The 22,462-nt window shown below is 43.1% G+C and overlaps 1 long non-coding RNA gene across 1 annotated transcript; it reads right to left on the reverse strand.

The window, feature by feature from the left end:
* Window positions 1–1,154: 1,154 nt before the first annotated feature.
* On the reverse strand, window positions 1,155–20,103 carry LOC116566964. Its single transcript, XR_004276060.1, has 3 exons — window positions 19,989–20,103; window positions 8,654–8,718; window positions 1,155–1,283 (listed from the first exon to the last, which is right to left on the reverse strand). It is a non-coding gene; the product is annotated as an uncharacterized LOC116566964 (long non-coding RNA).
* Between the last annotated feature and the right edge of the window lie 2,359 nt (window positions 20,104–22,462).

Consider the following 22,462-nt stretch of genomic DNA (forward strand, 5'->3'; position numbering starts at 1 on the left):
TGTGTCCTAATCCATGGGGTCTCATGATTGAGCTAAGTTAACTGTTCAGCATCTGTATTTCAAAGCAACTTTGTGTATTTTCTTCTATCATTTGGGCAGTGATATAAACTCTCTGTAGGGGACAGAAGGAACTCCTTAAAATTTTCCGTTATACCTTTCTAATAACTTGTGGGGGGAAATTGTGCTTTCGAGGTATGTACCAAAGTACAGATCTATAAGGAGATCTTTTTGATTTTCACAAATCCATTACAGTCCTTGTTTTCTAACTCTTCCCCTGGGTTCTAAGATAAACCAAGATAAATTCCATGTTCTCACACAGACAAGTTTAACTAGTTGTCTTCAGGCTGTCAGCTCAGTAAAGGAACTGGGAATAATGTCCATTTCACAGACCTTAGCCACAGCGGCAGGCAAACCTGTGACATGCCCTCAACCTGTGCCAACAGGATCACCATCCCTACCCCAAAGTGGAGGAAGCTCCTGCTGCAGCCTGCTCAGGGGTTAGCTGCAGGCAACTGGGGGCTGGCCTCCAAGGACCCTGCCCCCCTCACATGGGGGTGATTAACACAGGGCCTCCTCCCCTGTGGAGAGTTAATTAGAAATGTTACACTTCAAGAGGAAAAACAAGAGTAATGGAAAAGGCATCTGTGTGTGACCAAAGCTTAACTGAAAACAGGCTTTCTCTTCTCTCAGTCTGGGAAAGCAAGGAGCTGCCGCCAGGGAGAGAGCAAGCAGAGATGCTCATCTGGGGATGGAATGACATGGGTGTGTGTGTGTGTACGCGTAGCAGAGTGGGAGGTACATTAGGGGAAGAGCTGGGAGGGATGCAAAAAGAAAGGTTGGTGTGAAGAATGTGGATTGAAGCAGTCTGTGGTGAGGAGGTAGAGGAGGGGTTTTCAAGGAGGGGGATACCCTTTCTACTTTCTTTTGCGGCTGGCTAGGGTGAGGAGGGGAGTGATGGAGATAGGATAAACCAGAGTTGTACCTGGTGGCCTCCCAGAAACTGGGGCTTTTGATGAATTAATTAATGCATTCCTATCCAGATAAGCCCACCCCCTGCTTCTCTTGGCTGCCCTTCTATTAGCCTCTGCCACACTGATCTTATTTTTATAATCATTCCCCCCCGCCACCCCACCCCAAACCAAACTTATCAGGACTTGAAGTTCGAATGTTGGAAATGGAGACTCCTGGCTTGGTAAGTCTCTGCACCCAGTCTATTGTTTTTAAACACATTAATTCCATAAACTTTTACTGAGCCCATTCTGGATCAGAAGTGGTGCCAGGCCCTGGAAATAAAGACCTAGTCATCTTCTTATATACTAATGAGAGACAGGTAAATGAGCGATTGCAATACACGGTAATAGAAAGACTCAGGACATCCCAGAAGGGCATCTGGCTCTGTTTTAACAGATAATATCTGAACTGAGTCTTGAATGCTGAGTGGGAGTTGTAGGCACAGAAGATTCAATTCAAATTCCAGCACTTCTTCCAAGTAAGCAGAGCCCCAGTTTGGTCATCAATGTAATGTCTCTAGTAACACCTACCCCAATCGTGGTTCTAAAGATTATAAAATAACATGAACTGAAAAGTGCTATGTATAGCCCAACTTTCTGGTTTCTCAGTCTCAGTGGCCTTCATCTACATTCTCTTCTCTGTCAGCCGCACCCCAGTGGCCACACTGGAAATTACTCAGCACTCAGAGGCTCAACCTCTAAGATCCCAAACCAAGAAAGTCCCTGGGCCTAAAGCTCTCACTTTCCCACTTCTTTCCCACTCACACCAATGCTGAACTGACTCTGTTCCCCTTTGTGAACTTGAGTCTCTTGATCTTCCCTCTTCTTTCATCTGCCCCCATTACCTTATTTGGCTTTCTCCCCAAGAGCCCCCCCACCCCCCATTAGCCAGGAAGTGATTCTCTTTGGCCTCATCCACCCTATTGCCTTTTGGCTTCCACAATTATATACCCAACCCTTACTCAACTGCATAGTCTTCATATTCCTGCTCCTGGCATTTAAGCATACTGGAGAAAATCCAGACTGTGTAATTCCATTACACTTGCATGCTTTCTAATCCCTACTGGGCCCTTGCTATTTCTTAGTTATCTTTTTATTTTTTTCTATTGAGAAAAAAAAAGTCCATGTATGTAAAGGGCCTAGCACTTAGGCTGAAACATAGGAGGAGTCCCATATGTTCACTTCTCTTTCCTCTTTCTCCATTTCCTTATCATATTACCAATGGTGCCTAGTCCAAGCCTCTTTCAATTTTCTTATATCTCTGATTTCCTTCAGCCCTCAGCTTTTGCCATCTCATGTAAGCTTGTTCCACATTCCTAATTCTTGTGTTTGTTAATTCAGAGCACGTGGCCTCAATCAGCTTGCCTGTTCTAGTCATGTCACTAAGCCTTGGTTTCCTCTTCTGGAAAATGGAAATTATAATAGAGAGGACTAAAAAGTACCCATGCCATTGAACTGTTCTAAAAATTAAATGAGAAGGATAACATGTGCTTAGGAAATTATCTTTTACATGGGGCACTCAAAAAATGTTAGCTGCCATGATGGCAATAATTTTTGATGTATTTTAAAGCTTTTTTTTTTTTTTTAAATCTTCCCTCTCTCAGAGAAATAGAGTTGGTAAGAACAAACCTGTGCTTTAGAGTCCATCCTTTCCCAATCCTTAAAAGACTTTACAATGAACCTCTTACTTCTTCAATCTCTTTCTTTCCTTTGGCTTCTACTTCTCAATCTGTAAACATGTCAAGTCTTCCTTATTCTTAAAAAAATTACAAATTAAAAATCATGTTTCAACTCTGCTACCTCCTCTAACTTCCTACATCTACTCCTCAACTGTCAAACTTGTCCAAATGGTATTTATAATGACAGTATTTTTCTCTACCACCCACCCACACTTACTCATAAATCTCTGGAAATATGGCATTGACCCTCAGCAGTCAACAAAGCCACAAATAGCTTTTTGAAAGATCAATGACCTTTTATTTACCTTTATCCTTCTCATCTCTGCAGCATTCTTTGATGTTGGTTACCTAGTCTTTAAAGAACTCTTCTCTTTTGGAGTGCTTGATTCTCTTCTTTCCTGGTTGTGCTCTCTCCCCTCTGACCATCCATTTCTATTTCCTTGTCTGGCTCCCCTTCCTTGTGTACATACTTGAATGTACATGTTTCTGTGAATCAGACCTCAGTCCTTTTTTTCTTGCTTTACACTCTCTCCCTGGACAAACTCATCTCCTTCTATGACTAATCGTTGCCCTGGTGATACCTCTCAAATCTTTGCCTTATTAGCACAACTATTCTGAAAAATACTTTGGCATGATTTTGAAGAGTTAAATATCTGTATGTTGTATGACCTAGCAATTCCACTCCTAGGTATAAGCCCAAGAGTAACTGTCACCTACACGCACCAAGAGACACATGAGAAAATGTTCATAGCTCACCATTCAGAATAGCAAAAATACACAAAAACAAAAATAAAAACAAAAAAACCTGGAAATACCTCATACACCCAATGACAATAGGTAATAGAAACTGAATTTTCACACAATGGAATGTTATATAGTAGTGAAACCTAATGGTACTTACTTAACTACACATAACATGTTTGAATCTTAGTGACATAAGGTTGAGTGACAAAAACAAGTTCCAACAGACATCATAGTATTACCTCTTTATAAAGTTCAAAAACAAGCAAAATCAATTGATTTTTTAGACAAGAATGTAAATGTAATGAAACAGAAAACAAAGCAAAGGAATTATAGACAAGGATTCCGGATCATGGTTTCCTCTGGGCTGGAAGCATGGGGCATGGATATGGACCTATACCCAAGTATGTGTGGGTTATAGGTAACAGTTAGTTGGGTTAGAGGTTCAGTGTTCATTATATTGTTAAAGGTAAAATATATGAAATAAAGAATGTCGTGCATGGATCAATGATGAAGAAAATTTACTTCTAACCTCTCCCCTAAACTCCATTTCATATTTTCATCCTTCCTACTTGGCATTTTCATTTATTTCAGTAGTTCTCAAAACTCAAAATGTGAAAAACTGACTTCATATTCATCTTTAAATCTGCTCAGTCTCCTTAATCTCAAATTTTTATAAACGACCTTCACCTCCTCTGAGGCAATGTGGCCTATGCCTAGACTTCTAAAAGGCTCTTTGTTTCTTCTTATTCAGCTCCTTGCCAAGTCTTACTTTAATCCCCAGTAACATGCATCTAAAAAGAGGCAGAGCCAGAATTTTGACCTATATTGTCTGTTGCCACAGCCTATAATTTTAACTACCTATGTATAGGTGATACTGGATCGAAGTGACCCCTGGGCAATGACCTCTGGCACAGAGGCCTGACAGATTACATGCACTTCCCACCAAGGAAGCTGAGGCACCAATCTGCTCTTTTCATAAGCCTCTACCTTCTGTTGAGCTCTTGCCTCTCCAAATCCAGGCTGCTGAGCACCCAGGCCCACCCCCTGAAGTCCTGCCCAGTGTTCTGACTTTGACAAAATTTGCCAGGCCTGCTGGACAGCTCTTAAGGCCACCCTGTAGGGAGGAGGGCTACACTAGGCTCAGTGTTGGTGGGAATAAACAGCTCTTGTGAGTAGCTGGGATCAAGGTGGCCCCAACCAGACGGAATCTCTGGCTTTTTCTTCTCTTGGGCCCCACCGAGCAGCAATCTCCAAGAGCGGCCATAGAGTACAGACTCAATGGGTTCTTACAGGAGCAATGGAGAGGATAGGCTGGAGCCTGGAGAGAGGAAGGGGGTCACAAACACAGCATCAACAGCCACTCTCTGCCTGGAGAAGTGATTATTCCTAATAAGGACATGGCAGTTCCTGTTTACAGTTGTTCCAAACATCTCTCACACCACAACCCATTGCAAAATATGTGCCAAGGCCCAGCAACCTTTTCTGTTTGAGGACTCCTCTGACTTTATAGCTGGTTAGGTCTGCAACCTTGCTGGATTCTGGCCTCTGCTCCTTTACAGAATAGGCACATTTTCTCCATGCCATGCCCCTTAGCCCAAATGCTCTGCCTTCTTTTTCTTTTGTGTGTACCAGCATGGCTCCCACTGTGGGCTTAAGCTCATGAGCAATGAACACCTGCAGATGTCTGGTGAGATCATTAGCATTTCTTCAGATGTCTGGTCACCAAACACAAGAATTCTTCAAAATGCATAGTAGGCAATTCCTAAGAGAGTGCCTAGAGACAGCGAAATTATGTAATTCAAATCCTACAGCTTCCTGTTCTGTGAGAGGTTTTTCCTGGCTCGCTGTGCTGTGCAGGAGGAGGTAGATTTAGCACAGGGCATGAGGAGAAGTCAGGATGTAGAACGAAGGAAACTTCTCGAAGAAACTTTTCTTTCTTTAGGCAGTTTGGGGAAACCCTGTTTTTGTTTATGTGTTTGTTTATTTTTTACTGAGACACTCAACACACACTTATGAAGGGTATACAGTCTAAAACAGTGCTTTTCCCAGTACTGTTATCTTTTCGAGGTTTTTAAAGAGCTAGATTCTTGGTTACTAATTTCTTGAGTGGCTCAGTTGGTTAAGCGACTGCCTTCAGCTCAGGTCATGATTCTGGAGTTCTGGGATCAAGTCCTGCATCAGGCTCCCTGCTGGGTGGAGAGTCTGCTCCTCTCTCTGACCTTCCCCCGCCTCAAGATCTTTCTCTCTCCCTCTCAAATAAATAAAATCTTAAAAAAAAAATAAAAGTACTTCTTATGGCAATGAAAGAATAGGAAGCTGTTATCATATTTTTGGTGACAGGAGCCTGGGCTCTGGATTCAGCCAGGTCGTGTGATGTCAGTTCTGCCGACAATGAACTCTGGCACCTTGGACAGGAATGAAATTCTCAATCTCCAGTGTAGTGACTAAAACAGAGAATAGTGGTGAGAATTAAATGAGATAATGTACATAAAATGTGTAGCATAATTAGCATTATAATGATCAATAAATGGTGGCCATGATTATTAATATTGTGACCTCATTCATCTGGAACTCAGCCCCAAACTAGAAAGTCAAATGAAAAAGTTTTCTGAGCAGCTAAACTTAATGTCTGTGGGCTGGAACAAAAATACTATATTTACAGAAGAGGTTCTCATTTTGAGCCTATTTAATAACTATATCAAGCTAACAGCAGGTGTGGAACAGCCAACTAAACAGGGGAGCAGGCAGAGAGCACTGAAGTGTGAGAGTGGAATCCCGACAATTAGTAATCAGAGCTATAGAAACAAGACAGAGAATTACAACCACACACTATGAAGCACTTCGAATAGGGTAATTTATTGAGTACCCACCGGGTGATGGATCATCTACTGGGTGTATTGGGCATATGGTTTAACTTAATCCGCACAGCAATCATCTGCAGGGTGTATGTTTATCCCTGATATTATGAAGGTAAATGTGGAAGTTCAAAGAATTTAAGAAATCTGTCACAAGGGCACCTGGATGGCTCAGTTGGTTAAATCTGCCTTTGGCTCAGGTCAAGATCCTGGAGTCCTGGGATCAAGTCCCACAGTGGGCTCCCTGCTCAGCAGGGGGTCTGCTTCTCCTTCTGACCCTCCACCCTCTCATGCTCTAATAAATAAATAAAATCTTAAAAAAAAGAAAAGAAATCTGTCACAAAGTTAGGAAGGGGGTATGACTTCAGAGCCTGCCTGCATGTAAAGCCCCTACATTTCTGATACTTCACACTCTCTCCCCATATAGCTTTTTAGATCTCTAAACATCCAGAGTCCCTCTTTCTTTCCTTCCTTCTTTCCTTCTTCTCTCCCTCCCCACTTCCTTTCCCCCTTCTTCTATTCATCCACTTGATCAATGAATTACAAGATACTTTAAAAAAAACGAAAAACTTATTTTGGATGATTTTAGACTCATAAAAAGCTGCAAAAATAGCTCCCATGTACCCTTCTTCCAGGTTCCACCAACAATATCAACTTACATAAGTATAATCCATTATCAAAGTGAGGAAATTAACATCAGTATGATGGACATTAAATAGACTACAGACCCTTGGATTTCACAAGTTTTTGCATGTACTTATTTCTAGCACATCTCTTATTATAGCATAGTTTGTCATTGGTGTTCTTCAAGTGAAATTAAGTTCACATAATAAGAAAAAAAGTTATACTCCTTAGGGAAAGATTTCATTCAAAATCACTGAAATAAAGTTTGGGCATTTAAAGGATAAATGCTTTGCTCCCTGAAACACTTAGCTCTTTAAAAAAACGAACTCAGGGTGCCTGGGTGGCTCAGAGGGTTAAGCCTCTGCCTTCAGCTCAGGTCATGATCTCTGGGTCCTGGGATCAAGCCCCGCAGCGGGCTCTCTGCTCAGCGGGGAGCCTGCTTCCCCCTCTCTTTCTGCCTGCTTCTCTGCCTACTTGTGATCTCTGTCAAATAAATAAATAAAATCTTAAAAAACAAACAAACAAAAAACAACGAATTTGCCAAAGCATTCTAGATAGCCAGAGGTGACTATCTATCGTTACTCTTCAGAATATTATGGAACTGGCAAAGTCCATAGTGATACAGAAATCCCGTAAAGAAGTAGTTTTGTTCAAGGTGTCCAAGTTTAGCTGTGAAGAGGTTTTCCTGCCATGTTATGTTACTCTTCAGTTTCCAGATGCATCAGGACACCATATTACACAGCGTGGGTGGAATATTTGGAAGTCTGGCTATCTCCTCAATTCCTTCCATGTGTGCCATGGAATTTAAGTGCTGGAGTCAGGCATTTCTGAATACATTTTTCCATATGTAGATTCACCACTACCCACTGAAGCACACACATCTGATCCATTTAATGGGGTGTGAGATGACTCTCTTCTTTCATCCTGAGAACATTTATGATGATCAGAAGTGAGACACACTGGTGTGCTAATTCTGATGTAGACATGTCCAGGCCAAGACAGCCAACTGTTCCTGCTGGTCTCTGGGTGGCACACCAGGCAAGAATGGAACTCCTTTGACGAGGACTTTCAAGCTCATTCTCTCTTTCTTGTTGGTGGTGTGAGAACCTTCGGGGCAGCCATTTTCTCTCCCCAAATGAAAAAAGAAAAGAATCCCTAGTGCTATCTTCGAGAGATGTCCCACAAGACTAAGCAGGTAGGTTTCAAACTGACCCTGGCATCTTCACTCTCAACTGCTTTCCTCCTCTATAATCTCCAGTTTTGCGAGTCTCACCACCATTCCCCAAGGGGCTGAGACCTGAAATTTTTAACGGTGCTCTTAATGTAGGCTTTTCCTTTGCCCTTCACATCTGTACGGGGGTAGTGCTGTTGATTCCGTCTCTTGCTCATCTCTCCTCTGTCCTGCTGTTTCCATTCACACTCACTTGAATTTTGGGCAGGCAGGAAGCTGGCCACTTGCCATTGCCACACTGTGAGCCCTGAGGGAGGCTACTGTATCTTTGCCACCATTGTGGCTCTGAGATGGTTATGCCACGCTTGACAGATGGCAGGCCCTGCAGTAAAACTGGCTGAGTGGTTAACTCAGCTGCTGAGTATCATTCCTGGGGGACTCCTTCCCTAGGCAGGGCTCTGCTCCTTGTAGGCTGGGCTCTAAGCCTGCAGAGGAAGGAGGACAATGGGGAGGAAGGCCACGTGGCCTGGTGAACACAGACCTCCCTATGCCTCTGCTTCTTACACTTACATAGGCCACGGCTACCTGCCCAGCAGCAGTCTTCCATTCTCCTGCAACCCCAAGCTTCCACGTCCCTGCATTAGAACAAGTAAGAAAATTATTTGAGTTGACAGCTGTGGGTCCAGCTGTCCTGATATCTATTCTCTGCAATATGTTGTCACTCCTCACTCAATAACTGTTCACTGAGTTTCTCCTTTGTGTTAGACATACCATAGTTTTTCTTTCATTGGAATCTCTTCTTATATTTTCTATTCCTCACTCATTGTGCTTACACAAGATATTACAAATAAACCCTGTGTATCTGCCCATCGACATGTCTTTGAAACTCACCCACCCCAGTCATTTCACCTGTAAGTATATCAGAACTCAGAGACAGAAGTGAGAGTCCCCAGTTTTTAAAGCCAATTTGGGATGGGGCCTTAACAAGCCACATGGGACACCTTTCATTCCTTGCTTCATGTCCCACCTGAGATCAGTTAGATCACTGAAAATCCACCTCACAGATTACAACTTTGAGCTGCATTCTGGTGGATTTTCTTTGCCAAATACTCTCAAACTTCAAAAGCTGTCTAACACCCTGAGATTTATGCCTTATCTGCTTAAGAAGATAATCAGGCCACAGTCAGGCATTTTGCAGGAATACACATTGAACATGCATCTCGGGTACCGGCTGTAAAATATGCTTGGAAGTCTCCAGACAGATTAAGCTTTGTCACCGTTGGGTATTGGAAGGGTCACAAATTCCAATCAAGTGTGGCAGCCCGTGTCTGCCGAGCCTGGGACATGCAGCTATGCTTTGAGTCACTGAAGAGACAGGGATTTGAGCTTGGGCTGTCCTGGCTCTAAACCCCTTGAGCCCTGTGAAATTAGGATTCTGGAAAGGCCCTCAAATCTTTTTGTGTTAAAGGCAATGTGTTTTTGGAAAAACACCACTTCCTGTTTTTTACCCTGAAAGCAAGGTTTTTAAACTTCCAAGTAATGCTCATAAAGTTTCTTAAACATCAAACAGGTCTTGCATAACAATATTTTGATGATTGAAGGGTAAATAAATCCAAAACACATGCATTAAATGTCCCTTAAAATACACATGTTTTAAGATTATGAGGAGAAAGTGCTTGACAAAAGCACACTGGGTTTCACGAAGCCCTGAATGTTTGAAAAATAGGACGTCCAATGAATTCTAAACAAAATCAGGTTCTTCTATCTATGGCAGAATGCTGTGAGCCATTTCTCTGTGTTTCAAAAAGAAAGGGACTGCCTAATCCTGGACAAGATCAGCCCCCACCCCGGCAAGTAAAACTGTGCGATGTGAGCCATCGTTTTCAGCGCAGAAAAGAGGAGTGAGGTAATGGCCACAGCTGTGCAGTCAGCCCTCTGCAGTGGCTTGATTTATAACTGCTTTGGGAGCCTCATGATATTACATCTCTTGATTTTGTGTACATATAATGTCTCAGCCTTCCCGCCCCATGAACGTGTTAGGTAGTATTAAAGGTTTTTCCACTGGGGCATGTAAGACCTTGGCTCTGGGCCCAGTGAAAATTCAGCCACCCCTTGGGGATTATAATTGAGGTCTAAATAGAACTTGGCATCATCCTAGGGTCTCTCAATCAACTAACATTAAATGCCTACTAGAGCAAGCCAGTACTAAGATGGGGTGGGAGTGGGGGGTTGGAGATTTCTCCAAATGGCTTTAAAAAAGTTCAGCAACTCAGAAGATAAAGTCTCAGTTTTAAACAGCTAATGCTCTAGCTGAGGGGCTAAAACACATGGAAAATTATCAAATGCCACCAGGCAGATAGAGATAAGGACTGCTGAACTAGGAAGGCTCGTTGAAAGAGAAGAGATTTTTTGAGGGCCGTGAGGATTAAGCTGCTTCATTCATTTGTGAGATGTTTATTGAACACCTACTACATGTAACACACAGGGTTTGTACGGGGATGCAGCAGTGAACCAGACAGGCCTGGTCCTTGCCCTTGGGCAGCTTGCATTTGAGTTGGGAAGATAGGCATCAAACAGCTAATTACATCACTTATCCTTAATTATAACTGTGAGTGCTAACGAGGAAGAGGGTACTGGGATAAGCCTCTCGCAGAGGCATTTGACCAAAGCTACAGAGGCTGAACTATCCTAAATCCTTCGTTAAAGTGTGGTTCACCACCAGCTTGTTATAAAGGTAGAATCTCAGGCCCCTCTCCAGTGCTAGTGAATTAGAATCTGCATTTTTAACTCAGTGCCAGGTGATTTTTACAGCACATTAGATTTCTAGCAGTATGGAGGTAATACAGTATGCAGCGGAAGCAGAAAACTCCTGTGTCACACAAGTGTTTAAATATCTGACTAAGTGGAACAAACAGGGGTGCCTGTTGTTAAGCGTCTGCCTTCAGCTCAGGTCATGATTCCAGGGTCTGGGGATTGAGTCCTGCACAGGCTCCCTGCTCAGCGGGAAGCAGCCTGCTTCTCCCTCTCTCACTCCCCCTGCTTGTGTTCCCTTTCTCACCGTGTCTCTCTCTGTCAAATAAATAAATAAAATCTACAAAAAATTAAAAAAAAAAAAGGAACAGACAGCCCTTTTTCCTGGATGACAGTCGTACACCCGAGTGTACGATGACTCATACACCCGAGTCGAATGTGGGGAAGTCTGTATCTCTGGCCTAGATGCTGAAGGGTACCCAAAGTCAGTTAATGGGCCCTTCATCTTTGCTTCTTATGAGGGCCTCTTTGTCTGTCTGTATCTATTTTCAGTTATGCATCTACTGGGTCAGGATCCCTTCATATCCCTTCATGTTCCAAAATAGGAGATCTACTCCGTTTGGCATCAATACTTCCCTCCCTCCACACTCAGTGCTGGCTAATGCTTTCCAGATGAGGTGCGAGCAGCTGCTAATTGTACTCGGATCAGTCTTGATTTGTGTTTCAGTCAGCAAGGCACCTCACTAATGGGTCTGAAACTTGGCAGTGGGCCTGGGACCAGTGTCAAAGGAAACAGATCCGAAAGACACACCGAGAAAGAAAAGAAGACAGGGAATGGCTAGAAAAAGTTTGGAGGATGAAAAGAGGGGGGAGGAAATCAAAGGGACAGGAGAGAACTGGAGAGCCTTTTGGGGAAATCAACTGAGAAACTGATCTGGAAAAGATGTGGAAGGGGAGAAAGGCAAACCCAGGAGAAAGGTGGGGAAGGCAAAGGGGAAAGGAGCAACGGCATCCGCTGAGGGGCGGCAAGAGAATCAGACTGCATGTTGTGATGTGATCCCAAATGCTAATGATGCCTGTGGTTCCTCACGTGGACACTGTACATGGGGAATGTCAGATAGGGCAACCCCCACATTTCTGGAGGTGGTAATCTGATGCCTTTCTCTTCTCTGTGGCCCCCAGCTTTCCAAGGGTTTGGCAGGGAGCACTGAACTCTGACAGCAGCCAGCAAGTGAAGGCTCAAGTTCCAAGTCTGACAGAGTCCTGAGCCCCAGACACACCTTGGTTTTATGAGCCGAGGCCTCAGGAAAGGCCTCTCCTGTCTTGAGCTCTTGGAGCCTGCTTTCCTGGAATTGAGTTGGAAAGGGGCCCTGTTAGGGGAAGCTGAGAACTGAGACCTAAGGCCTCTCTGAATTAGACATATTTATTGTAAGTATTAACACACACACACACACCTCTACCTCTATAAGAGGAAGGAAATCCACTTGCCAATATGAATTCCAAACTGCTGCACATGCATATCTCTGCAGGGAAAAGAGAGGAAAGGAAGTAGGGGAAAAGATTAGGGGAGGCACAAGAACAGAGAACAGACAGGACATTGCCAGTGGTCAGGCTGAGCTTTGCTTGGGGCATCAGCAAAGTAGTGGCACACACACCCTAGCCTCCAGCAAGAAACGAATAAACAAGCCTGTGCTGTGAAGAAAAAAAATTACTACTTCAGGAAAAAAAAAAAAAAAAAAAAGCATTTGTGTTCCTATGTTCAAGTTCAAAAACCTGTAGACAAATGTTCTCAGCAGCACTACTCACAATTGCTGAGAGATGGAAACAACCCAAATATTCATCAACTGATGAATGGATAAACAAACTGGTATATTCACAAAGTGGAACATTATCCCAACATATAAAGAAATGAATGCATGCTGAATGAAGGCATCAAAAGCACTGGTGCGTGCTACAACTGTGATAAAACATGCTGGAAAACATTACGTGGAGTTGAAGAAGTTAGATGCAAAAGGCCACATATCGTACTTGATTTACATGAAATATCTGGGAATGGCAAACCCAAAGTGACAGGACATGGCTCAGTTATTGCCAGAGGCAGGGAGAGGGGAGGAAGTGGTGGGACTTCTTAATGGGCACAGAATTTCCATTTGGGGTGATGTAAAAGTTCTGGAACTAGAGAGTGATGATGGTTGCACAATACCATGAATGTATTTAATGTCACTGAATTATGAACTTCAAAATGGTAAATTTTATGTTGTGTGTGTTTTACAATAAAAATGCAGGGAAAAAAGCACTGAAATGATCATCACTGGGAAAGTCAAAAAGCAAAAATGATCTGTTTTTCCCTAAACTTGTTTTATAGTTAGGTACCGCTTTTGAGTTACATTTGGAGGGGCCTTACTATAATGTCTGGTTTCCTATGTCCCTGAATGGGAAAGAGAGATGAAAAAGTTTTGAGGAAGAAAGGAAGAAGCATGATAAAGACAGGAGGGTGGGGGGAAGTCAAGGAAAGCCAGCTCCGTACAGGGTGGGACCTGCATGCACAGGGACAGCTGCAGAGGACCAGAGGCCACGATGAAGTGGGGAGAAAGAAGCTGCTGCTGTTGTTTCACTTAGAGGAGAAAGAAATCACAGACAGGAGAAAGGAGAAACAGAGAAGAAGACAAATCTTTGAGTCATGCCAGGCAGCACGGAAGAGAAACTAAGATGAGCTAAAAGAGATGCTTAAATCAAAGCAGCAGAAAGACTATGCAAACTTTAACTCTTTGCCACCAGTCCCCCCTTTCATTTCCCATGATGCATACAGCTGTGAAGTGCTGGAGATCTGGGGGCCAGAATCTGACAATGGGAGTTCCTTCCTCTCCATAGGGTGACCTTTCTTTTTTTTTTTTTTTTTTTCCAAAGATTTTATTTATTTATTTGACAGAGAGAGATCACAAACAGACAGAGAGGCAGGCAGAGAGAGAGGAGGAAGCAGGCTCCCTGCTGAGCAGAGAGCCCGACGTGGGACTCGATCCCAAGACCCTGAGATCACGACCTGAGCCGAAGGCAGGCGCCCCAGGTGACCCTTCTTAACTAAGCCCATTATCCACTAATAGCCAGTCTCCTGTCCCTGTGCTCCCCATCCTGGGATGTGATGAAGTGAAGACCAGAGGAGCCTCAGTCAGCGACGCGGTAGGGAGAGCTCTGACCCTAGCGGGCAATAAGGATCAAGATCATGTCGGAAATCTCTCCCAATTCTGCGCTCTTTTGTGTGAATGGTTCCAAGCCACAAATGTGTGCCTAACAAAAGGAGTTTGGTCAGTGGCTTAGAGGATCAGTCCATGAGTGTTTACCACACACACATGTGCTCTATTTAAAGGAGGATTGTTGGCCCGGCCTTATTGTAAAGAGTTGTTAGATGAAAGGACGGAGGTTGAGACTGTAACTTTCTGACATTATTTCCAGGTAGTTTGTATGTAAAGATTTTTAAAACTATTTTTTACACTTAAAATAGACACGAAAAAGATGAAAATAAAAATCACCCACAACGCCACCACTTTGCTAGAAATATTGACACGTATTTACCTTTACTTGGAACATGCACATGACTCTACTGAACAGACTCTTTCCTATGTGTATTTCTTGTAGGTCATTAAATAGTCTTTGACAATATTATAATGTGTGTGTTCAAGAACTTTATGATAAAAACAAAACAGGCAGACAGGAGTGAGATGGTGATTTGGGACAGGCAGTATGGGTTTATTCTGCAAAAGAAAGCATGGTGTTCCATCTCGTTTTGCAAAAACCATTAGCAGGAAATGATTCTGATGAGGAAAAGTGCGTTGCACACAGAGATTATGCCTCAGCCTCAGGCCTGGAAAGAGGACAGCACAGACCTACAACCATCCACAGTGGACAGGTAGCATGAGCAAAAAATAAACCTTACTGTTGTAAGCCAAACACACACGCACGCACAACATACAAAGAACGACAAGACTGCCTGCATTTTCTAAGGCTTCAAGGAAGGGCACCTGTGAAAGAAATCAGCTTCTGGAATCTGGGTTCCTTTGCAATGCATATCTGCTAATGTATTTGAATCATATGTGGAGTGCAGGGTTTCCCAACTGAGCCTATATACTTTGCAGACAAAGCTTGTCCTTTAACTGTATGGGGAATTTAGGGGATGTCTCACTTCCTATGTAAGGAAGAAGCTTGTGAAGGGCCTACTGGTACTTTATTCCAGGCAGAAGAAAATGGACATAGCAGGTGTCCTCCTAGGCACTTTTATGCATAGGCCTGGTCTATGGAGAGGTTAGGAGGAAGAATTCAGAGACTAGGAAGCAGAAACTGCTTTCTAAACACTGGAGTAAACGTCATTGACTTGTGCAAGATGCTGCTCAAGTAGAAGGTCAAGGCCACCCCTACCCACAAGGCCATGCTTGTAGCTACCACTGTACAGATGAGGAAGGCTTTGCTCAAGCTTCCTGTGATTCGCAGCCTTTATGTCTTTCTCCCCCTCTTCAGGCCCCACTGCAGCCCAGAAGCACACAATCGGAGGCTGATGGGCACAACCATTCACCCCAAAATTGGGGTTTGGGAAGCACAATCTTTCACAGGCTAGGAGGTAAGTACAGCCCTGGAGAATCCCATTCAAGTGATGGCACAGTGTCATTCAGGCCCTCTAGTAACATGATGAGTAGGAGATCTTCCAGCAGCTTCTCACTGCTCTCAAAAGGAATCCTTAAATCTTTATCATGGCTTGCAAGGCCTATGTGGCCTGTATCACGAGGTTCCCTCCAACCTATGATCTTATCCCCTATGATGCTACACTTACTCTCTTGTTTCCAGCCACTGGGGCCTCCTTGTGGCACCCAGGACGTTCCTGCCTGTCCCTGGGCTCACTGTGCCCTTTGCTTTGGACACTTTCCCTTCTGTGTTTACATTGCTCCTTCCCTCTTCTCACTCTAGCTCTGCTCAAATGTGCCATCAGAATCAATGACGCATTCTATGACCATCCCATCCAGAATAGCATCCTCCCTCCACTAATGACGTACTGGCACTAGGGGTAAGTATGAATAGAGCCAGCAAAAGGGACAGACAGATAGGGAAGGAGGGAAGACATATATAAACACATAAATATAGAAATATGTATTTAAAAATACATATATATATCTCATTTATCATCTGTCACCACCATTAGAATACAGGAGAGGTACTATGAGAGCAGGGACTTTGTTTTGTTCACTGCTATATCCCTGGCACCTTAAATAGTACCTGGCATTAAGGGTTCAGTGAACAGTGCTGAATTAATGAATGGGCACTCTTTTCTTTTCATGCTGATTACCCTTACCTTTTAGTCCATAACTTAGAGCCATTTCTCTTGGGACTCCTGATCTCTACTTGCACTTAAGCTGCAAGTCACTGCTATAGTTTCAGATAGAAAATGTCCTCAAATGACCTGAATCCCAAATCAGGAACAGAGGAAGGACCTGTCTATAGAATTCTTATGGGTATAGCTGCTCCTCCATTTGGGCGCAGCACTGTCCTCATCTATCCTGAGTCCCTGACTCAAATGAATCCCTTCCTCTCCCTTCCCAACTCAGAAACAAGTGGGGCTCTCTTAAAACCAGTGGAGTTAACCATGTCTCACCTGTGTGGTAACTGATGTCCCAAATGTGTTTTTGTTTTTGTTGTTTTGTTTTTATTTTTTTAAACAGATTTTATTTTTAAGTTATCTCTACACCCAATGTGGGCCTTGAACTCACAACCCCAAGGTCAAGAGTTGTGTGCTCCACTGACTTAGCTAGCCAAGTGCCCTGCCCCAAATGGTAAAGGACTTTATCACATATCCAGCTGGTGATGGTGCTGGGCAGCAAATGAGCATTTTCTCACCTGTACCATCTTGGCTCCCACACAGAGCTGTGACTCTGAGTATAATAAACCTACTCTATCCCTGAGCTCTCACTTCTAACTCTGCCCCAAGATTCTGTCTATGACATAGATACAGTCCATGACATTGACTTGAAATGACCTGTCCTCTTGGCACCCAAATCTCCTAGTTCTGATTCCTGTGGCTTCCCATCACTCTGTTCTTCTGGACCCAAGTAGCTCCATCATTCATCTTCCTCCAGCTCAAGCTCTGGGAGCACCTGATGATTGAAGCTAATATCCTTAGAGTGACCTATCATGTATCACCCATTGGGTTCTGGCTGCTACTCTCAGTTTAGAACCTTGTGTACAAAGGACATGGTTTCAAATGCCCTAAAAATAAGAAGACCAAAGATAGGTCTTAAGAGCCTGAGTGAGTAGGGTTCCTCGAAAGTAAGTCAAGATACTCTGGTCCATATGTGGAGTTTGGATTGGTATGTGGCCAGCTTCTCTGCTCATCTGGTGTTGTAAGGACACTTAGAGAGGGGTTGTTGCTTCTAAAAATTTGGATGCTGCCATCTTCAGAACTGACTGGTGGAGGTTTTTCAATCCTACAGGAGGGCAGCTTTTCCTACTTCGGGTACCTATCTGGCACTATGACCTCATCTGGAGGAAGGAGCTGGGACCCTTAAGGTTGGAGACTGTGACTGGGGAAGGGGTTGAGGGGGGAGAGGCAGAATGGCCCTAGCTCATTATAGGTGCCTCATTACACACATCTAAATTTGGCTCTCTCTCAAGCCCTGTTCAGCCAAGGAGTGCACATGCTGACTGACTCTCTTCCAAGCCCTGCACTCTCTATGACACATTTTTTTTTAAGCTGTTAAGAGTTTTTCCAGAATCTTCTTCTTTGAGGACAAACAGTAACACTAACATATGTAGACAGGCAGCATATAGATGTCCAGCAAGATGTGCCGCTGTGACATGCTGAGAGAAGAAATTCAAATGTTTATGCATGCATGTCACCAAAGCATTTTAGCATCCTCCTTTCACATACACTTAACCTGCAGAGCTGTGGGCCTGTTCACTTGCCCACTGCAGACAAGTAGATGGGGTGGATGTCTGAGTAAGTCCAAGCCCTCTTACCTGGTAATATAGCCACAAGTAGAGAAGATGTGAATCCAGATTCTCACTCATTCCCCACCCCTCCATGCTTTGATTCCTGGTCATTGTCTAACTTGTACCAGCCTCATAAGAAACAAGTTATTGACACCCAATATAATGCATGAATAAGAAGGTAATTAAAAAAAAATCCCCGTCTATCAGAAGGATTTTCTAAATATGAAACAAAACCTAGAAACCAGAAATGGAAAGATGAACATGTATGACTACATCTAAACTAAGCATCTTTGCAAGGTAAAAATACTTGATAAGCAGAATCTAAAGACTCATGACCTACTGGGGGGGTGTGTGCATCTTATATCACAGATAAATGTTTAACTTCTCCAACAAATAAAGAACTTGGAAAATATCAACTAAAAAAACCTGCCAATCTAAGAGATGAAACAATAAAGGTTATTAATAGATATTTAACAGAAAGGAAGTTACAAATAGCTCTGAAATGTGTAAAAGATGAAAAATCTTATTCATAAGAGGAACTAATTAAATACTGGAACTAATTAAATACTATATACTGGTAGACAATTTTTTACCAATCAAATTGACAAAGTCCAAGAAGTTTGATTATTCATGTTGGTGAGGGTTTACAGAAATAGGCATGGCCATACATTGCAAGTGGAAGTGTGAAAAAGTATCTTTTATGAATGGAAATTTTGCAATACTTACCACAATCACTGGTGCTTATATCATTTGACTCTCTTCTATGAATTTATCCTAAAATATACTCTTTTCTGTGACATGACTCATATACAATACCATTCATTGCATCATTATTTTAAGAAATAAAGGTTGGAAACAACTTAAAGTTCCATCAGCCAAAGGCTAAATTATGATACGTTCATGGAAAGGATCATTTTGAGCTAAAAAGGAATGAGAATACTTTTTCATGTATTGAAATATTTTTAAGTCATATTAAGTGAAAAAAAAAGGGGTGCAATAAAGGGTGGCCATCTTTTTATGGAACAAAGTGGGAATATGGGCACAAGTATTTACTTGTATATAGAGTTGCTCTGCAAGGATACACAAAAAGCTGGCAAAGTTGGTTGCCCCGAGCAAGGGAGCTAGGTCGCCAATGTGAGGGAGATACTTCATGTATATATTTTCAAGCTGCCTAAATTTTGTCCCAGGTGAATGTATTATCTCTACAAAAAATTTTCTTAAGCAAGTTATCTTTGTTTTTGTAAAGTATCAATGAATCCAATCATCAGCTTCAAAAATTAAAATCCTGGATAAAAACCCTTTTAAGAAACACAGCAAATAACCTTCTAAAAATTCACTATTTTTTAAAACTAATGATTGGATAATAGAGAGAGAGATGGTGTGTGAGAAAGCAGGAGGAACAGAGCCATCTAGGAGGCTGGTGAGGTCTGATGGGGAGTTAGGCAAGACAGGGAAGGAGGAAGACTAAGACGGGGAGAGAATCACAGTCAAGAGACAGGCAGAGCCAGCAGTTGCAGAAGCAGGGGCTGCAGTGGGTGAAAATGTGGCTGCTGCACCTTAGCGTTCACTTCCGGGTGTGCATCAAACTGTCCTTTGTTATCACTGCTCTTTGAGACTCAGTTTATTTTTTCTTGGACTTCTTGGGGTTTCTCCTGTGTATAAGGAATTGACAAAGGCTTGAGAAATTTACTTAGGAAACATGGAGGTCCTCTGACCCCACCAGAGAAAATAAACAAGCATAAAGTGGTACTTAAGGGAGGGTAAAAGAGCTGTGACTTCATGGTTTGGGGTTATATCAATAGTAAGAATGGTGGCTATTTGGTGGGCATCAGATGTATCTATATGTGCACATGTATCCTAAGGTATGGGAATACTTTAGAATTCCACACAATTTACTTCTGTATATTTTGCTTGTTAGTACTGATGAGCTGGTTCCCATAATACTTTAAACAAATCTCCATTTTAGAAAACTGCTAGAACAGTTTGCTTATGGATTTTCGTTCATGCGCTAGTGTGTGAATTTTCTGAGGGTAGCGGGTTTCTTATCTTTAATTCCTACACCTAGCACATCATAGGTAAACACTGCCTCCTTTAACTGCATTTGTATTGTTATCATTTAGGGGTTTTGTTTGGCCGCATGTAACACTGACCCAACAAACAGCGCCCTAAACAAGACAGGACTCACATTATAAAAAGTACAGAGGTGGCTGGCTGGAGTTAGCGCAGTGTGTGCTGGGAATCACCGAGGATCCAGCAAGCTTCGTTACCTCTGGCATTCAGCCATGCTTCTCATGGTGAAAGATGGCGGCCGGACGTCTGCACGAATCTCCGGAAGGGAAGGGAAGGGTAAAGGGCAAGAGGCCAGAGCGGCGTGATTACCCAAAGCGCGACGCATTGACCTCCACTTGCATCTCATTGGCCCAAAGTGGATCATGTGGCCTCTCCCAGCCTCAGTGGATTCTGGGAAACTTGAGTGTTTTAACTGAGAGCACCCCAATATCCCTTAATAAAATTAAGGTTCTCTTAATAAGGTAGTAGCAGTATTGGTCACGAGTGTGTAAAGACTAAAGACACAAACACATTTCCAACTGTGAAACTTCTCCCTCATTTCTGTATTTCTCTGTCTATAGAGTGGTGGCGATGAGGTTCCGTTCTCTTGCGAATCCCAGCTGGTTCAATTTGACTCTAGACCATCAGAGGCCCTGCATTGCCTTCCTCCTACCACCCGCCTCCTACTGCGGTGATGTTCTTGGCATATTCTAAGACTCCAACTAAAATAACATAATTACCCGGGGGCAGGACATTCCCTAGACTCTACAGGCTGTCTTCAAGGTTGGGAAATTTCCCAGGGGCAAAACTGGATGCAAATTCCTTCTCTCTCTTGCTTTGCTGCATTTCTAGCCTCTCCCCACAGCGCAGCAGTCCTCTGTGGATTGTATCATGGGATTGTCTCTATCAGTGGATTTCTTATAAACATCTGGCTGCAGAGCCTTGCCTGTTCCAATCCTCTGAACCCTCTCAGGCCACAGGCTTTCTCCTGGATAGTCAAGTGATCTTTCCCCTGAGTCCGGGGAGGAAATTTGTGCTGGGCTTCTGTACTTCTCTCCAAGCAGGGGAAGGTTGTTTATTCCACATAATTAATGGACGGAGAAACTGGGCCTAATTTATTTTACTTGTAGGAATGCAAGTCCATTCTTTCCAGAGAAGAATGTGTGTCTTTGCCTCACCCAAGCCAACTCACAATTTCCCATAAGGAGTAGATACTTATGCCAAAGGTGAGGGGAAGGAAAAGTTCTCAAAAATTCTGAAAGGGAAACTGAACATATTCTTAAAAGAAATCATGTTTCTGTTCTACTCATACCAGCTTAAATATTTTTTGCGATCATGTAAAATTAAAAGGCATTTAATGAAGGCTATGCAGTACAGACTGGATTTCTATGGCATTTCATAATTGTCTAGCCTAAATCAGGAAGTCAAAGTGAACCAGGATTATGCAGCTTTACTTGCACAACCAAAACTAAATAGATAACGGCACATTTCAAATGCCTGGCTAGGGTATACAGTGTGCTAGGGACAATGATCAATTACAAAGGCTGTGACTCTGAGACCCTGTCAAACTGCATTTGCCAAATTCTTTGTAGATGGGTTTTAGGAATTCTTTGAGTAGGTCAGCAGAACCTATATCCTTCTCATTAATCCTCCACCAGTAATAGTCACATGTCTATGCAGAGGTCAGAGAAGATAACAGAATGGGAAATCATGGCTTTTAGACTCAGCCATATGTTTGGATTCCAGTTCTGCTCCTCATACTGGGGAGGTGATCCCTAGCAAGCAACATGGACCCTTTCTGCCTAGTCTCTTGGGTCTGTAATCCTGACTTGCAAGATCGTTATTACTGGATGCAAAGCTCCTGACTCATGCGGTACCTGGGTGGCTCAGTGGGTTAAGCATCCACCTTCAGCTCAGGTCATGATCTCAGGGTCCTGGGATCGAGCCCCATGTGGGGCTTTCTGCTCAGTGGGGAGTCTGCTTCTCCCTCTCCCTCTGTGCTCGCTCTCTCTTGCTCTCCCTCAAATAAATAAATAAAATCTTTAAAAAGAAGGTCCTGACTCATGACAAATGGTAGTTATAACCAATATACAAAGCATTATTCAGTGTTGAACTTCCTTGAAACCTGCTCAAAAGGAGGTGGGCTTTGGCCTTAGCACTATCTCCCTTGACATGAATACTGCTGTCATTGACTTAGTGTGTGTCTGACCTAACCCATATCCTCCCACTTACTCTTCCCTGAACAATTTCTCCCAGCCAGACATCATCTCCTCCAGGAAACTTCCCTTGAGTGCCAGTACCGGGTCAGGCACCTGACTGCTCCCATAGGCCCCTGGGTTGGCTCTCTGGCAGCCCTTAACTGACGGTGTTCTAAATGTTTGCCTACTCTGGGGACTATGTGTTGCTCTGTTTTGACAGTGCCAGGTCATTTTAGCCACTCTTTTTAAAAAACACTTAATCGAGCTACAATTTTAAAATAGTAAAATCTACCTATCATCAGTATACAATTCAATGGGGTTTCAGTAATTTTACGGAGTTGTGCAACTATCACCACATCTAGCATCAGAACAATCCTACCATCCCAAAGAGACCCCTTGTGCTCTTTTGTAG

The sequence above is a fragment of the Mustela erminea genome, chromosome 1, assembly GCF_009829155.1.
Source record: "Mustela erminea isolate mMusErm1 chromosome 1, mMusErm1.Pri, whole genome shotgun sequence".
Taxonomy (NCBI): Eukaryota; Metazoa; Chordata; class Mammalia; order Carnivora; family Mustelidae; genus Mustela; species Mustela erminea.